Below are 19644 nucleotides of genomic sequence, written 5' to 3' on the forward strand. Positions count from 1 at the left end.
CTCTGCCGTTTTTATTTTTTGCGCTATAAACGGAAAAATCTAACAATTTTGAAAAAAAATGATATTTTCTAATTTTTGTTATTAAAAAAATCCAATAAACTCAATTTTAGTCATACATTTAGGCCAAAATGTATTTGGCCACATGTCTTTGGTAAAAAAATGTCAATAAGCGTATATTTATTGGTTTGCGCAAAAGTTATAGCGCCTACAAACTAGGGTACATTTTCTGGAATTTACACAGCCTTTAATTTATGACTGCCTATGTCATTTCTTGAGGTGCTAAAATGGCAGGGCAGTACAAAACCCCCACAAATGACCCCATTTTGGAAAGTAGACACCCCAAGGAAATTGCTAAGAGTTATGTTGAGCCCATTGAATATTAATTTTTTTTTGTCCCAAGTGATTGAATAATGACAAAAAAAAAAATAAATACAAAAAGTTGTTACTAAATGATATATTGCTCACACAGGCCATGGGCATATGTGGAATTGCACCCCAAAATACATTTAGCTGCTTCTCCTGAGTATGGGGATACCACATGTGTGGGACGTTTTCGGAGCCTAGCCACGTACGGGGCCCCGAAAACCAAGCACCGCCTTCAGGATTTCTAAGGGCGTAAATTTTTGTTTTCACTCCTCACTACCTATCACAGTTTTGAAGGCCATAAAATGCCAAGATGGCACAAACCCCCCCCAAACGATCCCATTTTGGAAAGTAGACACCCCAAGCTATTTGCTGAGAGGCATGTTGAGTCCATGGAATATTTTATATTTTGACACAAGTTGCGGGAAAGTGACCAATTCTTTTTTTTGCACAAAGTTGTCACTAAATGATATATTGCTCACACAGGCCATGGGCATATGTGGAATTGCACCCCAAAATACATTTAGCTGCTTCTCCTGAGTATGGGGATACCACATGTGTGGGACTTTTTGGGAGCGTAGCCGCGCACGGGCCCCGAAAACAAAGCACCACCTTCAGGATTTCTAAGGGCGTAAAGTTTTGATTTCACTCCTCACTACCTATCACAGTTTTGAAGGCCATAAAATGCCCAGATGGCACAACCCCCCCAAATGACCCCATTTTGGAAAGTAGACATCCCAAGCTATTTGCTGAGAGGCATGTTGGGTCCATGGAATATTTTATATTTTGACATAAGTTGCGGGAAAGTGACATTTTTTTTTTTTTTGCATAAAGTTGTCACTAAATGATATATTGCTCAAATATGCTGTGGGTATATGTGGAATTACACCCCAAAATACATTCTGCTGCTTCTCCTGAGTACAGGGATACCATATGTGTGGGACTTTTTGGGAGCCTAGCCGCGTACGGGGCCCTGAAAAACAATAACTGCCTTAAGGATTTCTAAGAGCGTAAATTTTTAATACACTCCTCACTACCTATCACAGTTTCGAAGGCCATAAAATGCCAAGATAGCAGAAAACCCCCCTAAATGACCCAATTTTGGAAAGTAGACACCCCAAGCTATTTGCTGAGAAGCATGGTGAGTATTTTGCAGCTCTCATTTGTTTTTGAAAATGAAGAAAGACAAGAAAAAAAAATTTTTTTTTGTTTTTTCAATTTTCAAAACTTTGTGACAAAAAGTGAGGTCTGCAAAATACTCACTATACCTCTCAGCAAATAGCTTGGGGTGTCTACTTTCCAAAATGGGGTCATTTGGGGGGTTTTGTGCCACCTGGGCATTCCATGGCCTCCGAAACTGTGATAGGCAGTGAAGAGTGAAATAAAAAATGTACGCCCTTAGAAAGCCTGAAGGCAGTGCTTGGTTTTCGGGGTCCTGTACACGGCTAGGCTCCCAAAAAGTCTCACACATGTGGTATCCCCGTACTCAGGAGAAGCAACAGAATGTATTTTGGGGTGTAATTTCACATATTCCCATGGCATGTTTGAGCAATATATCATTTAGTGACAACTTTGTGCGAAAAAAAAAGAAAAAAAAAATTTGTCTTTTTCCCGCAACTTGTGTCACAATATGATATATTCCATGGACTCTACATGCCTCTCAGCAAATAGCTTGGGGTGTCTACTTTCCAAAATGGGGTCATTTGGGGGGGTTTGAACTGTCCTGGCATTTTATGCACAACATTTAGAAGCTTATGTCACACATTACCCTCTCTAACCACTTTCTGACACTTTTTGTTTACATGAAAAAATAATTTTTTTTTGCAAGAAAATTACTTTGAACTCCCAAACATTATATATTTTTTTAAAGCAAATGCCCTACAGATTAAAATGGTGGGTGTTTTTTTTTTTTTTTCACACAGTATTTGCGCAGCGATTTTTCAAATGCATTTTTTTGTGAAAAAACACACTTTTAAAAATTTTAAGCCTTTACAGGTTACCACTTTAGATTTACAGAGGAGGTCTACTGCTAAAATTACTGCCCTTGATCTGACCTTCGCAGTGATACCTCACATGCATGGTGCAATTGCTGTTTACATTTGACGCCAGACCGATGCCTGCTTTCGCCTTTGCACGAGAGCAGGAGGGGACAGGGGTGCTTTTTTTTTTTTTTTTTTTTCTTTATTATTTTTTAGCTTTTTTATCTTATTTTTAAACTGTTCCTTTCATTTTTATTTTTTTTAATCATTTTTATTGTTATCTCAGGGAATGTAAATATCCCCTATGATAGCAATAGGTAGTGACAGGTACTCTTTTTTGAAAAAACTGGGGTCTATTAGACCCTAGATCTCTCCTCTGCCCTCAAAGCATCTGACTACACCAAGATCGGTGTGATAAAATGCTTTCCCAATTTCCCAATGGCGCTGTTTACATCCGGCGAAATCTAAGTCATGAAATGCTTGTAGCTTCCGGTTTCTTAGGCCATAGAGATGTTTGGAGCCACTCTGGTCTCTGATCACCTGTATGGTCAGCTGGCTGAATCACCGGCTGCATTCTCAGGCTCCCTGTTGAGACAGGAGAGCCAGAGAAAAACATGGAAGATGGTGGGGGGGATTCCCTCCCACTGCTTGTAAAAGCAGTCTAGAGGCTAATTAGCCACTAGGATTGCTTTTACATGAAAGCCCGACCGCTGGCTGAAAAGAATGATACCAAGATGATACCTAAGCCTGCAGGCCTCATTCTGGTATAACCACTCAAAGTCCAGCAACATACCAGTATGTTGCTGGTCCTTGTTGGGCATATATTGTAAACTGTGGGCTGCATGAAAAAAAGAGATTGATCGGTGGGTATGCCCACCATTAGAATACCTCCCTTCATGCACCCACTTCTAATGATGGGCATACATGCACCGTATAAATATGCCGAAGCATGGGGGCATCCTCCCGCAAAAGTTAGGAGCAAATCGCTCCTCCGCCCTCTGCTGCCCCCACGCTTCGGCACATATGCTGAAGTATGTAACTGTGGTGGTGAAATCACCTCCGACAGCACTGGAGTCACGGCTTTATATATCGTGGGAGCAAACGCTGTTGCCGTCAAGATAGATAAATCTGCACTGCAACTGAATGGCGTACCTGCTAAGCAAATGATGGTTAACAATAAAACAAAGTAACATTACAGTATAACAGTAAGACTTACCATACCTGCAAAGCAAATACAAAAAAACATAGTAAAAAATAAAACATTTAACGCAACCTGTGCCTAAAATATATATATTCCGAAGCATGGAGGCATCCTCCCACAAAAGGCAGGAGCAAATCGCTCCTCCACCCACTGCTGCCCCCATGTTTTGGCATATATGCTGAAGTATGTAACTGTGGTGATGAAATCACCTCCGACAGCGCTGGAGTCACGGCTTTATGTATCGTGGGAGCAAACGCTGTTGCTGTCAAGATAAATAAATCCGCTCTGCAGCTGAATGGCGTACCTGAAAACAAAAAAATGGTTACCAACAAAACACAGTAAACAGTAAAGTATAAAAAAATTGCATATCTGAAAAGCAAACATGGTAAAACATAATAACAATAAAACATTGCAGAATAGAATACAGTAAAAAAGAGCAGAACAATAGAGAGAGAATAGAGAGAGAGAGAACAATAAAACAACAACTATTTTTGTTTTTTTTATTTTATATTTTTTTGTGTTTTTATTTTTTGTATTTTTTATATTTTTTTACACTTTTTTTAGTAACTTTAACTTTTGTAACTGGTACCAGGTTTGGGTCTCCCAAAATGCGATGGCATCTTGGGAGACCCTGTGAAAGTGTGTCCTAGTCTGTGCAATGCTGTACCCTACGCTAAAACTCAACTAGTGTATGGTATCTTTCAAAACATTCACCAATGCATAGACCAGGATTGTCAGGACAGGAGGGACAATAATACCGAGTGTCACACCTAAATCAGCGCTTGCTACAGACACGACATCTTCTTTGGGGGGGCTCGTTGGGTAGGGGTACTCGAGAGGACATAAGGAAAATGCCTCTCATGCAGCTGGCTTACTGCATTTGGTTGGGGAAGGTGAGGTGGAGCACCGTCTGGAAACAGAAGGGCTCTGACGATCTCTTCCTGGAATTTAAGGAAGGATCCAGTCCGTCCTGAAGCTCTGTATAGCACATGAGCGTTCAGCAAAGCCAATTGAAATAAATAAACAGACACTTTTTTGTACCAGCGTCTGGCCTTACGGGCAACTAGGTACGACGCCAACGTCATTGAGGTCCACCCCTCCCATATTTTGGTTATTTTCGTGGACACAGAGGGGTTTCTCCACAACACCAGTCGCCGTAGTAATTTGGGCCATTGTGTCTGCATGAAGGGAGGTAAGACCGAAAACATTCTTATTATCCCTCCACTTCATAGCGAGCAAATTATTACACTGCAAGCAGGCTCTCTCCCCCAGCCTAAGACGGGAATCTACAAGCCGCTGGGGAAAGCCCCGGCGTTAGGTCGCCCGGTGCCACATGCTCCAATCTGTTGATCAAAAAGGTGACTAAAAAGTGGCACGCTTGTGTAATAATTGTCCACGTACAAGTGGTACCCCTTTCCGAATAAGGGTGACACCAAGTCCCACACTATCTTGCCAGCGCTTCCTATGTAGTCAGGGCAGTTTGTCGGCTCTATGTGACTATCTTTGCCCTCGTAAACCATAAATCTACATGTATAGCCTGTGGCCCTGTCACAGAGCTTATACATCTTGACCCCGTATCTGGCACGCTTGCTGGGAAGGTACTGTTTGAATGACAAGCGGCCAAAAAATTTAATCAGGGACTCATCAACGCAGACAACTTGATGGGGAGTAAACAAGTCTGCAAAACGCTGGTTGAAGTGGTTTACGAGGGGACGAATTTTGTAAAGCCGATCGTATCCAGGGTCTCCACGAGGACGACAGAGTTCATTGTCATTGAAGTGCATGAACCGCAAAATCTGCTTGTATCGTGCCCTGGCCATGGAAGCAGAGAACATGGGCATATGGTAAATTGGGTCAGTGGACCAATATGGCCGCAACTCACTCTTTTTATTTATGCCCATGTTGAGGGAAAGGCCCAAAAAGATCTTAAATTCGGAGACCGTAATTGGTCTCCAATCTCTGGCAAGGGAGGACTGGGGATTAGCGGCGATGTGTTGACCAGCGTATAAATTGCTTTGGTCCAAAATAGATCTATAGAGATCTTCGGTGAAAAACAGCGAATAAAAATCCAGTGGCGTAAAATCAACTGTTTCCACCTGAATTCTGGGTTGGCCAGTGAATGGGGGGAGTACGGGTGCTGCAGAAGTGGTGGGTACCCAATTCGGATTGGCGAATGCAGCAAGAAGGGCACTATAGGCACGACGGGCCTGTGTTCTTCTTCCTGGTGGCAGCGGGACACTACTAGTGCTTGCCACCTCGCCAGCTTGAACTGCACTTATGGGACTCGCCACGTCACCACGTGATACTGCAGTGCTGGATGTACGACCAGGGTGTACTAGGCCGCTGGTGCTTGCCAGTTCACCAGAAGGAATAGCGGCGCTAGTACTTCTCTGCTCCATATGAGGGACCTGCGGTTCTTGCACTTCAAGGACAGAAGAAGAAGATTGGGGTCTGGTACGCCTGACCTTAGCAGGGACCACAACTCCGTCGTCAGAGCTATCTGTCATGGAGCCGCTGTCCTCTACAGGTTCGTATTCTGAGCCTGAATCTGACAGATGAGTGACTTCCTCTTCACTATCTGTCATGCTCAGAAACGTGTAGGCCTCTTCACTAGTGTACCTTCGATTTGCCATTTTGGGCTCTAAATTTAGGGGTACACTAGTGAGACTCACAGGCAAAAAAGCTCCTGACTGTTAGCGACTGATTCAAAACGCTACCAAAAAACTGTTAGCGATCGCAGGGATCAGGCCTGACTCTGCAAACGCTGCAGTTATGTGTGCTTAGTGTTTTGTAAGTGTCAGTGATCGATCGATACTGCACTTGGGTGGGCTGGGCAGGGCTGGGCCGAGGGGCAAAACGCAGGTGCTAGCAGGTATCTGGGATGATCCCGCTAACACTGTGTTTATGGGAACCCTAAACTGCTGGGGATGCTAGTATAGATCTGATCAGATATCGATCCATTCAGATACTATAGCACTAAGGGAGGTGTATGCTGCGTGCGTGGGTGTTAGCGGTACTGGCGCTAAACTGACGCTGCCTGGGGCGACGCAGACCTTATCTGACCCTAAAAACATATCTTATATCACCGCCGGGCAATTAGGGAGTTAAACCTTTATAAGGTAATAAACGGCGGGTGCCCTAAAACTATAATAAACTATAAAAAACAAACTAACTAACCAGCGTCACCCGTAACACTTATACGGTAATCGCTGGTGAAAGGGTTAACTAGGGGGCAATCAGGGGGTTAAAACCTTTAGTAGGTAGTATATGGGGGTCCCTGTCACTATAAAACACTGACAGCGAACCTATATACTTACCTCCCTAACTAGCGTCACCAGTGACACTAATACAGCGATCAGAAAAACGATTGCTTAGTGACACTGGCGACGGGGGATGATCAAGGGATTAAGCTTTATTAGGGGGGGTTAGGGGGGTACCCTGGACCTAAAGGGGGGTACCCCAGACCTAAAGGGGGCTAACCCTAACTGCCCTTAATACTTATAACTGTCACAAACTGACACCAATGCAAAAAAAAACCCTGCTATTGGTGTCAGTGTGACAGGGGGTACAGGGGTGGATCGGGGGTGATGGAGGGTGATGGGGGGTGAAAAGTGTGCCTAGTGTGATCTACTGTACGTGTAGTGTTGGTGTAACTCACATTGATGTCTTCTCTCCTCGGTGCTGGAACGAAAAGACCGGCTCGAGGAGGGATGACATCACTTCCTCTGCCTCTGTTTACATTACAGTGGCAGAGGAAGGATTTCATTCGCCGGGAGCGATCGCGAGGGGGTGCCCACGAATGGTTGGCCTCCCCCTCACCTCTGATCGCCCGCGAACAAATGCCGGCCACCTCGGGAACTGGGGAGGGTCCGATCGGACCCCCTGCCCGCGGGAGGCAGATCACGTACAGGTACATGATTCTGCCTGCCCGTGCCATTCTGCCGACGTACATCGTCGTGAGGCGGTCGGCAAGTGGTTAATGAGTGGCCACGAAAAAGTTTTATCCCTATTGTGGGGTCACCAGTAGACATGTGCACTGCCAAAAAATTTGTTCGTTTTCATTCCATTTGTTTTTTTTTTTTAATTTTTTCGGGTCATTCATTATGATCGCAATTCGTAAATTCGTACATTCATTCTTTTGTACATTCGTTCATTTGCACATATGTAAATTCGTACATTCATAAATTCGTACATTCATAAATTAGAAAATTTGTATATTCGTAAATTCGTACATTTGTAAATTCAAAAATTTGGAAATTTGTATATTCGAAATTTGAAAATCCAAAAACCCCAAAATTCGAAAATCTGAAATAGTAACTAACTATTAAATTATAGGTATTGTAAATTCCTTTCAAATTTAGCTGTTAGTGAATGTAACACATACAAATTTATCCGAAGTTACAAATTATCCGAAATAAGGAATGCTGCATCTTAACAAATGGAAAGGAACAAATGAATAATAAATAGTAATAATAAAAAGTTTTTATTATGATTATTGTTATTTATTATAATTAATTTATTACGTTCCATTCGTTATTTCGGATCATTCCTATCACTTCAGTTAAATCACTTCGGATAAATTTGTATGTGTTACGTTCACTAACAGCCAAATTCGAAAGGAAATTACAATACCTATAATTTAATAGTTACTATTAATAGTTAAGTTATTATTAGTTAATTATTATTTCAGATTTCCGAATTTCTGAATTTACTAATTTACGAATTCACTAATTTACAAATGTACACATTTACGAATGTATGAATTTACGAATGTACGAATTTAAAATTTCCGAATTTACAAATATTCGGAAAAATTCATTAAATGGATTTTCGTTAATTTGGATATTTCCGAATGAACAAATTTGTCAAAATTTGTTAAAAAACAAATTCGTAATGAAACGAATTGCACATGTCTAGTCACCAGTACGGTATTTGTAAATTGAAATCATATCTCCTCTCAAGCGTCTCTTCTCCAGAGAGAATAACTTCAGTGCCCGCAACCTTTACTCATAACTAGGGATGAGCTTCGAGTTCGAGTCGAACTCATGTTTTTTTGGGAGCAGTGATTTTAATAATGTTTAAAGTCAAACAATAAAAGTGTAATATTCCTTTAAAATTTGTACCTGAGGGGTGTCTATAGTATGCCTGTAAAGGGGCGCATGTTTCCCGTGTTTAGAACAGTCTGACAGCAAAATGACATTTCAAAGGAAAAAAGTCATCTAAAACTACTCGCGGCTATTAATGAATTGCCGGTCCGACAATACACATAAAAGTTCATTGATCAAAAACAAAATTAAAAAAAAAAATGATGTGGGGGGTCCCCCTAAATTCAATACCAGGCCCTTCAGGTCTGGTATGGATTTTAAGGGGAACCCTGCGCCAAAATGTAAAAAAAATGGCGTGGGGTCCCCCCAAAAATCCATACCAGACCCTTATCCGAGCAGGCAACCTGGCAGGCCGCAGGAAAAGAGGCGGGGACAAGAGAGTGCCCCCCCAAACCATACCAGGCCACATGCTCTCAACATTGGGAGGGTGCTTTGGGGTCCCCCCTAAAGCACCTTGTCCCCATGTTGATGAGGACATGGGCCTCATCCCCACAACCCTTGGCTGGTGGTTATGGGGGTCTGCGGGCAGGGGGGCTTATCGGAATCTGGAAGCCCCCTTTAACAAGGGGACCCCAGATCCCGACCCTCCCCCCTGTGTGAAATGGTAAGGGGGTACAAAAGTACCCCTACCATTTGACAAAAAAACTGTCAAAAATGTTAAAAATTACAAGAGACAGTTTTTGACAATTCCTTTATTTAAATGCTTCTTCTTTCCATCTTCTTTCTTCTAACTTCTTTCTTCCTTCATCCTTCGGTTTCTTCCTCCATCTTCTTCTTCTGGTTCTTCTGGTTCTTCCTCCGGTGTTCTCATCCAGCATCTTCCTCCGTGGCATCTCCTTCTCTTTATCTTCTTTTCTTCATCTTCTTCTCCGGGTCGCTCCACATCCATGATGGCATGGAGGGAGGCTCTCACTGTGTGACGCTTCTCCTCTTCTGACGGTTCTTAAATAATGGAGGGCGGGGCCTCCCGGTGACCCTGCCCCCCTCTGACGCACGGGGACTTGACGGGGACTTCCCTGTGGCATTTCCCATGACGTCAGAGGGGGGCGGGGGCACCCGTCACCCGCCCTCCGTTATTTAAGAATCATCAGAAGAAGAGAAGCATCACACAGCGGGAGCCTCCCATCCAATCGTGGATGCAGAGCGGCCTGAGAAAAGAAGATGAAGAGAAGAAGGCGCCGCTGAGGAAGATGACGGAGGAGAACCAGAAGAACCAGAAGAAGAAGAAGATGGAGGAAGAAACCAAAGGAAGATAGAAGAAAGAAGAAGCATTTAAATAATGCGTCTCCTTCTCTTTATCTTCTTTTCTTCATCTTCTTCTCCAGGCCGCTCCACATCCATGATGGCATGGAGGGAGGCTCCCACTTTGTGACGCTTCTCCTCCTCTTCTGACGGTTCTTAAATAACAGAGTCACCCAGTGACCCCGCCCCCCTCTGACGCACGGGGACTTGACGGGGACATCCCTGTGGCATTCGCTGTGACGTCAGAGGAGGCGGGGTCACCCGCTCTCCGTTATTTAAGAACCGTCAGAAGAGGAGAAGCGTCACACAGCGGGAGCCTCTCATCTAATCGTGGATGCAGAGCGGCCCGAGAAAAGAAGATGAAGAGAAAAAGGCGCCGCTGGGGAAGATGCCGGACGAGAACACCAGTGGAAGAACCAGAAGAACCAGAAGAACCAGAAGAAGATGGAGAAAGAAACCAAAGGAAGATAGAAGATAGAAGAAAGAATAAGCATTTAAATAAAGGAATTGTCAAAAACTGTCTCTTGTCATTTTTAACATTTTTGACACTTTTTTGTGAAATGGTAGGGGTACTTTTGTACCCCCTTACCATTTCACACAAGGGGGAGGGCTGGGATCTGGGGGTCCCCTTGTTAAAGGGGGCTTCAGGATTCCGATAAGCCCCCTGCCCACAGACCCCCACAACCACCAGGCAAGGGTTGTGGGGATGAGGCCCTTGTCCCCATCAACATGGGGACAAGGTGTTTTGGGGGGCTACCCCAAAGCACCCTCCCAATGTTGAGGGCATGTGGCCTGGTACGGTTCAGGATGGGGGGGCTCTGCCAGGTTGCGTGCACGGTTAAAGGTCTGGTATGGATTTTTGGGGGTACCACACACCATTTTTTTTTGTTTTGCTGCGGGGTTCCCCTTAAAACCCATACCAGACCTGAAGGATCTGGTATAGATTTTGAGGGGGACCCCACGCCATTTTTAAAAAAAAATTTTGGCCGGGGTTCCCCTTAATATCCACACCAGACCTGAAGGGCCTGGTATAGAATTTAGGGGGACCCCCACGTCATTTTTTTTTAAATTTTGGTTCGGGGTTCCCCTGTGGGGAATTCCCATGCCATTTTTATAGCGACTATTAATGAATTGCCGGTCCGACAATACACATAACAGTTCATTAATAAAAACGGCATTGGGAATTCCCCACAGGGGAACCCCGAACCAAAATTTTAAAAAAAATGAAGTATGGGGTCCCCCTAAATTCCATACCAGGCCCTTCAGGTCTGGTATGCATTTTAAGGGGAACCCTGGCCAAAATTTAAAAAACAAAATGGCGTGGGGTCCACCTCAAAATCTATATCAGACCCTTCAGGTCTGGTATGGGTTTTAAGGGGAACCCAGCGACAATTTTTTTTTAAAAATTGGAGTGGGGTCCCCCCCAAAAATCCATACCAGACCCTTATCCGAGCACGCAACCTGGCAGGCCGCAGAAAAGGGGGGGGATGAGAGAGGGCCCCCCTCCTGAACCGTACCAGGCCACATGCCCTCAACATTGGGAGGGTGCTTTGGGGTAGCCCCCCAAAACACCTTGTCCCCATGTTGATGGGGACAAGGGCCTCATCCCCACAACCCTTGCCCAGTGGTTGTGGGGGTCTGTGGGCGGGGGGCTTATCGGAATCTGGAAGCTCCCTTTAACAAGGGGACCAGTGTCCTGTAGTGCGGGAGAATTATCAATTTATCTCTGGAGTTGATCCCCTTTTTAATGCATGCCAATATTCTGTTTGCTTTGTTAGCAGCAGCTTGGAATTGCATGCCATTGCTGAGCCTATTGTCTACTAGGACCCCCAGGTCCTTTTCCATCTTAGATTCCCCCAGAGGTCATACACGGCTGCGGCTCCCGTGCCTGTGAGCATGGACAGCGTCTCCCCGCAGGAATGTAGTCCCAGTGGAGGGAGCGCACACACACGATAACCCCCTTCAGAATGGCTCTGCTGATGGGGGCAACCATCTGGGAGAACAACAGGAAGTGGGGAAAACGAACCCCCCAAAAAAAGCATTTGAAAACTAAATTGAACGAAATGGTAAGTGAAAACACACTACACTACCTTAAAGGAGCAGGATTAGCAGAAAAAAAAGCCGAAGGTTTAGTATCCCTTTAAGGACCGGGCCTATTGTTTACATGTTAAAATAATATTTTTTGCTAGAAAATTACTTAGAACCCCCAAACATTATATATATATATTTTTCTAACACCCTAGATAATAAAATGGCGGTCGTTGCAATACTTTCTGTCACACCGTATTTGCGCAGCGGTCTTACAAGCGCATTTTTTTGGAAAAAGTACACATTTTTATTTAAAAAATAAGACAACAGTACAATTAGCCCAATTTTTATATATATATTGTAAAAGATGATGTTAAGCTGAGTAAATCGATACCCAACATGTCACGCTTCAAAATTGCGCCCGCTTGTGGAATGGCGACAAACTTTTACCCTTAAAAATCTCCATTGGCGACGTTTAAAAAATTCTACAGGTTGCATGTTTTGAGTTACAGAGGAGGTCTAGGGCTAGAATTATTGCTCTCGCTCTTATTACCTGTACACACGATTGGATTGTTTGATAGGAGTGCGTTAAAAAAATGCTCTGTTCTTTTAAAAAAAAAAATTGTCACTTCTATTCCTATTATAAGGAATGTAAAGATCTCTTGTAATAGAAAAAAAAGCATGACAGGTCCTCTTAAATATGAGATCTGGGGTCAAAAAGATCTCAGATCTCATATTTACACAAAAATGCAAAAAATTAAAAAATGTTGTTTGAAAAAATAAAATTGTCTCTTTAAGATCTATGGGCGGAAGTGACGTTTTGGTGTTGCTTCTGCCCTGCAATGGTATGGAGGCCGGGTGGGGGCCATCTTCCCCTCACTCAGTTCCATGCCTAACAGGGAAGAGGACCCGATCGCCACCGCCGGCGGCTCCGGTAAGCGGCTGAGGGCACCAGAGCGCGATAATAGTGATCTCGGTGCAAATCCGCCACAGAGACCACTTTTATCTGAAAGCGGACCGCCCGCTCTTGAAGAGGATACCAGGGTTATGGTAGCTAGCTCCTGCCATAACAACGACACCCCTCTTCAAAGTTCCACCGTATAATGATGGCGGGTGGTCCGTAAGTGGTTAAGGTAACCACAAAGAATTAAAAAGTGTATTTTTTTAATTTAAAATTTCTCAATATTCTCAAATTAAAAGAATACTGATAAAAAAAACTGTGGCATAGATTGTACAGCACCTCCCACCAAATAACCCCATCAACTACCTACTTGCCATATAAAATACCAAAACAAATTGGATACTACATCCATACATATCATATAACATTGATTATCTCATGGCAATGGCATCTGAAAGTGGGTGTGATATATTAAGCAGCAAGTGAACATGTTCATTGAAAAAAAGAGCATTGTGCATTGTACTGAAATTTAGTAATTGCAGTTATATAACAAACTGGTCAGACACAATTTGCATCATCCCCCCACCCCCAGCCGTATGCTTCATACAAAGTCCCAAACCTCTTTTTTCAATGAATTGTCAAACAGGGATGGAGGCATTGTACCTACGGGTCCTATGCCTCGTATAAAGTCCCAAATCTCCCCTTTCCCCCAAATGCATGTTATCTATGAAATGGATGTGTTGAAAGCAGATAAAATGGACAAGCATAAGGATTTGAGTGAATTATAATGGCTAGACGGCCTGGTCAGAGCTACGCTAAAACAACAGCTTCTGTGAGATGTTCCTGGTCTGCCGTGGTCAGGACAGACAAAAGTGGTCCAAGGAAGGAAAATTGGAGAACTGGAAACAGGGTCATTAAGGCACATGGGAAGTGAAGGCTGGCCCATGTAGTCCAATCCAATGGAAGATCTACCGTACAGTTGTGCTCAAAAGTTTGCATACCCTTGCAGAATTGGTAACAGTATGTACATTTTTTAAAGAAAACATGAATGAGCAGGCAAATTCCATAACTTTTATTTCTTGTGGGATTCATATGCTATTACTGTAGGTCATAGCAAAATGGCACAATCATAAAACAAAACATGGCAACAAGTAAACCAATAAAATGCCCCCTGTTCAAAAGTCTGCATACCCTTAGTTCTTAATACTGTGTATTGCCCCCTTAACATCAATGACAGCATGCTGTCTTTATGAGGCCCCAAATTCTTGCAGATATTATAGCTGCCCATTCATCTTGGCAAAATGCCTCCGGGTCATGCAAAGTTTTTTGTTGTATTGCATGAACTGTATGTTTGAGATCTTCCCATTGTGGTTTAATAATATAAGGTCAGGAGACTGTGACCACCCCAGAACCTTCACCCTTTCTGCTGTAACCACTGGAAGGTCAACTTGGACTTGTGATTAGGGTCATTGTCATGCTGGAAAGTCCAAGAGTGTCCCATGCTTAGATTTGCTGCAGAAGAATGCAAATTGCCTGCCAGTATTTTCTGATAACATGCTGCATTCATCTTGCCATCAATTTTCACAAGATTCCCTGTGCCTTTAGGGCTCACCCCCCCAAAAAACATCAGTATGCCGCCACCATGCTTCACAGTGGGGATGGTATTTTTGTCTCTATAGGCCTTGTTGACCCCTTTCCAAACATAGTGCTTGTGGTTGTGACCATAAAGTTCTATTTGGGCTTGAGAAGAGTATTAGGTAGGTGAGCTTGTTCAAGAAAAGAGGCACAATCCCCAAATAAGGTAAACAGGTTCAAGGACAAAGTACCCCCTTATTTTCCAGACGGAGAGATTAGGGGAAGCGATGAATTTTTAGCATGCCTAACTAATATAACCGCAAAGAACAATATATATACTGCATGTCAGGAACCATGAATCAGATGGAGACAGAAAATGCAGTAAAAATCACACCTTTTTAATAAAATGTTAAAAATGGTACAAATAGTAAACATAGTCAAAACAGAGTCAGGGTATGGTAGCCAAAGCGGGTAGTCAGAACAAGCCAGTGAATCAGGAAGCCAGAGATCAGCGTAGTTGGAGGCAGCAGACAGGATCAGGAACCAGAAGGGATGTCAGCCAGGCAAGTCTTCAACAGGAACACAGCAGAGAGTCTCCAGATATATTGACCAAGGCAAAGGGACAGAAGGACTGAACCAGGCAGTTTAAATAGCCAGAAGGGGCTGGCTGTGGGCTGGGCTGATGAGCAGGAAATGATGACCAGGTGAGCCACTGTGGAGCGAGGAGTGCTGGCAATTAGACATGTGCGATTAGTTTCGTACGAATCGGAAATTCGTATGAATTTCCGAAAATTCGTACATTCGTAAGGATCCAAAATATGAATTTTTATACATATGAATTTTGTACGAAATACGAAATTTCGTTTACGAACTTCGGATAAATTTATCATAATGAACTTTCGTTATTGTTACAAAAAGTTTACGAACCTAACGAAAATTCGTATTTCGTATGAATCCGAATTGAATTTCGGACACGAATTCCGAATTCTGAATCAATTTTAATATGAAACGGAACGGAGCGAAACAAAACAAATTTATTGACAGCGCACATGTCTACTGGCAATTAAACGACAGCTGAGCAACCTGAGCGAGAGAAGGAAGGGCTGAGAGCCCAGCCCTGACAAGATAAGAATATAATATTTATTTAATAAAATCTTTTGTCAGTCTACAATCACATAGTACACGCTACCAGGCATGTCATATAAACAACAGAGCATCAGAAAGTGACGAAGAGTGGTAGGATTAAAGTGTTTCGCCCAAAGTGGCCTCTTCAGGATCCATTTTGTTTTCCAAACTTTCTAGCTGGTAGATAATACAGGCAATACATTATTCCAACATAGTATTACTATAAAGTATACATTTCATATGTTGCAATGACAAAAAATGAAAAAAAGATTAAAACATTGTATGAACATAAAGACACCCAAAGGGAGAGTAGAGAAATAAAAATTGAAACAAGGAACCGACTCCCAAGAGAGCATGGAGGATCAGCAATTTGGTGGGACAATGGAAATTGAAAATAGAGTACAAACCCTGATGGGATACTCACCCAAGGTGAGAAGCAGGAGGAAAAGATGAAAAGATAAGTACCAGGCAAGTGATAATATCTGTTCAAATAAAAATGAAAAAAATGTGTGTATATATAGTATATATAGATATAGCTACAGGACTATATATCTATTTTTTGGTTGCCTGTGTTTGACCTTTGGATCGTGGCTATTATCTGATCCCCTCTCTTTACCCCTGCCTTCAGGTCTAAATCTGGTTACCTTCCTTTGCCAGGAGGATTCAATCTTTTTGGTAAGTTAGTTTAATGGTGCTTATGTATACTAGTTGGGAGTTTGTTCCTTGTTTTATTTTTTATTTTTTTCTCTTCCCTCCCTCTGGGTGTCCCTATATTTGTACAATGTTTTGATCTGTTTTCATTTTTTTTGTAATTGGAACATATGAAATGTATATTTTAATGTAATACTGTGTTAGAATAATGTATTGCCTGTATTATCTACCAGTTAGAGAGTTTGGAAAGCTAAGTGGATCCTGAGGAAACCTGCTTTTGGGTGAAACTCGTTGATCCTACCATTTCTTGTCACTTTCTGATGCTCTGTTGTCTGTATGAACAATTCTTCATACAGACAACATGAACAATTCTTCTGGCAGTTGTGGCTGCTACTTCCTTTTTTGTTCCCTGCAAAGTAAAAGCATAATGTGCTAGTATGCATCGCATACTAGCACATTATGTGACACCTATCTGCAAACGAAGCCCGCGCTGTCCCCGCTGGAGGCCATATCCATGTTCGCCCATCTTCCTTTCAGGGCTACGGACTCTGGCAATGTGACTGGCTGGAGTCGCGTGACGTGACGTCACTCATGCGTATGGGAGCTTCCAGTTACGGCACTTGCTAGTGAAGAAACGGCACAAAAGGGTCATTTTCTTCACAGTGCATGCGCCAATGACATCATCAGTGCAGTACAAAGTAAATATCTCCTAAATGGCGCACGTTTAGTAAATAGTTACAGTACCTATAATTAAGCCTTATTCTAGGTCTACCTATAAGTTCAACTTGAAAATGGAGGTTTACAACCCCTTTAATAAGTGATTGAATAGTACTGATGCCAGGTCACCCTGAGGCTAGGTGACAGATGCACACCGTTGGGATCAGGAGTGCACCGCAAGGCAGTGGACCCTACGGCTGACTGCTGCGGATGTAAGGAAGGAAGGGCCGCTGGAACACCAACACGGATCCCACCGGGGTTAGAGCGTAGGATTCCCTGGGGCGCGGAGTCTAAGAGCTAGCAGTTGTTCACCAGAGCCTCTAGTGGTGAGGATGGACTGGGCTGCAACTGGCTCCAGGTCGTGACCCCCAGGGTCCCCCAGCTCACACCCACAGTAGGGAACCGGAGGATAGGGATAGTAAAGGAGTAAGCCAAGGTCAGGGCCACAAGCAGACAAGGACAACAGAGTACACGCCAAGGTTCAGGGTCACAGGCAAACAGGCATAGTCGGTAACACGTCAAAGGTCAGGGTCACGAGCAGACAGGAATAGTGGAGAACACGCCAGGGTCGGTAACAGAAACAAACGTAGAGCACACAGCAGGCAGGAACAGGAAGCCAAACACACAAAGGTTAATCAGCAGGGCTGGCCTGCAGTGCAGAGGTTAATATAGAGTTCTCAGATAGGAACTGGGGTGGAGCCATGCTAGAGGAGTGTTAATAAAAGCAATCAGGTGAGAGACAGCTGGTCTTTAGAGATGAACACATGGAGACAGGTAAGCTGACAGACAACTCTATTGCATAACCATGACAGTACCCCCCCTCTTACGAGGCCTCCCCCTTCCCCGCCTGGGACCAGGTTTAGAGGGGAACTTCAAATGAAACTTCCTCAACAGACGAGATGCAAAGACCTCAGAAGCCTTGATCCACGACCTCTCCTGAGGATCAAACCCCTTCCAATGCACGAGGTACTGGAGAATGCCTCTACAGAGTCGGGAATCCAAAATTTGGCTAACCTCGTACTCCTGATTATCCTCAGAGACCGGCGCTGTGGTAGAGAGAGGGCGAGAGAACGTATTGAGGACTAAAGGCTTCAGAAGGGCAACATGGAAGGAGTTAGAGATTTTGAGGCTTTTGGGAATCTGGAGCTTGAAACAAACTGGATTCAGTTTAGAAGTTATGGTGTACAGACCAATGAATCTTGGGGCAAATTTGAGAGAAGGAACCCGGAGTTTGATGTTCGTGGTGGAGAGCCAGACTTTGTCTCCTAGCTGAAGAGAAGGCGGCTTACGCCTGCGACGGTCAGCAAAACTCTTGAATTTGTTGGCAGCTTTCTGGAGGGAATCATGAATGTCAGCCCACATGGAATTGAATGATTCCTGAACAGTAGCCAAGGCTGAAATGTCGGAAGAACAGGTCATAGGAAGAGGGAGTTGAGGATGTCTTCCATAAACAGTGATAAAGGGTGTTTTCTGAGAACTGACGTTGACATGATTATTGTGGGAGAACTCTGCCCATGGGAGTAGTGATGCCCAATAATCATGATGAGCCGAGACCAAGGTACGGAGAAAGACCTCCAACTCCTGATTAACCCTCTCAGTCTGGCCATTGGATTGGGGATGGTAAGAAGAGGTAAAATCCAAGGTAATGTTGAGGGATTTGCAAAAGGCTCTCCAAAAACAGGATGTAAACTGAACACCCCTGTCCGAAACGACATGGGAAGGAACACTATAAAGGCGGAAATCTCTCGTACAAAAATGGGAACCAAGGCAGAGGCAGAAGGGAGACCAGGAAGATGAACAAAATGAGCCATCTTGGAGAACCGATCAATTACCACCCAAATGGCTGTATTATTCTCCGACAGCGGAAGATCTGTGATAAAATCCATGGCGATGTGAGACCAGGGCTCCTTAAGAATGGGCAAGGGCATGAGAAAACCAGCAGGGGCTTGTGTGGAAGATTTAGACTGAGCACAGACATGACAAGCCTTAACGTAATCTTTAACATCTGAGCGGAGGTTAGGCCACCAGTAGAGACGACTGACTGACAGGAAGGATTGGAGGAACCCAGCATGACCTGCCACCTTGGAATCATGTCCCCAATGAAGGATCTTAGCTCTTTGCTCCGTGGGAACAAAGGTCTTGCCAGGAGGAATTTTTGATTCCAGGGTGGTAGAATGGGCAACAATGTATGAGGTCGGAATGATCGGCTCAGGATCAGGGGTGGACTCCTCGTTCAAAGTGTCAAATGACCTAGAGAGCGCATCAGCCCGACCGTTGCAGGAACCAGGTTTGTACGTAATCGTGAATTTAAAATGAGAAAAGAAGAGACTCCACCTGGCCTGTCTGGGGTTCAGACATTTAGCATTCTGTAGATATTGTAGATTCTTATGATCAGTAAAGATCGTAATGGAGTGAGGCCACTCTCCCAACGCCAATTTAATTGCGAGAAGTTCCCGATCGCCAATGGCATAATTTCTCTCTGCCTGAGAAAATTTTTTGGAGAAGAACGCACATGGTTGACGTCTCTTCTCAAAGAACTGAAGAAGCACAGCTCCCACCCCCATCGAAGAAGCATCTACTTCAATAAAAAAATGGGTCCCCAGGATTTGGTCTCCTCAAGAGAGGTCCAGAAACAAAGGCCTGTTTCAGATCGTGAAATGCAGAGACAGCCTCAGAAGGCCAGTCTCTGGCATTCGCACCCTTCTTGGTTAAAGCAATAATAGGCACGGCAATGGAAGAGTAATTCCTTATGAACTG

The 19644-nt window shown here is 43.8% G+C and overlaps 2 protein-coding genes across 7 annotated transcripts in view; one reads left to right on the plus strand and one right to left on the minus strand.

Annotated features, from left to right (window-relative positions):
- The window catches only part of LOC141148310 (guanylate-binding protein 1-like), a 1084899-nt gene that overhangs the window by 958108 nt on the left and 107147 nt on the right, over window positions 1–19644 (minus strand). The window lies entirely within an intron of this gene.
- LOC141148311 (guanylate-binding protein 1-like) overlaps window positions 1–19644 on the plus strand; it is a 109469-nt gene that overhangs the window by 23431 nt on the left and 66394 nt on the right. For 3 of the 6 annotated variants that reach the window (XM_073635628.1, XM_073635622.1, XM_073635623.1), the window contains one exon: window positions 16148–16194. The exons of the other annotated variants lie outside the window; for them this stretch is intronic. The gene's annotated coding sequence lies outside the window, so the exon portion shown is untranslated. The remainder of the gene's footprint in view (window positions 1–16147; window positions 16195–19644) is intronic. 6 annotated transcript variants of the gene reach the window in all.

This window comes from Aquarana catesbeiana, linkage group LG06 (assembly GCF_042186555.1).
Source record: "Aquarana catesbeiana isolate 2022-GZ linkage group LG06, ASM4218655v1, whole genome shotgun sequence".
In the NCBI taxonomy this organism is placed as follows: Eukaryota; Metazoa; Chordata; class Amphibia; order Anura; family Ranidae; genus Aquarana; species Aquarana catesbeiana.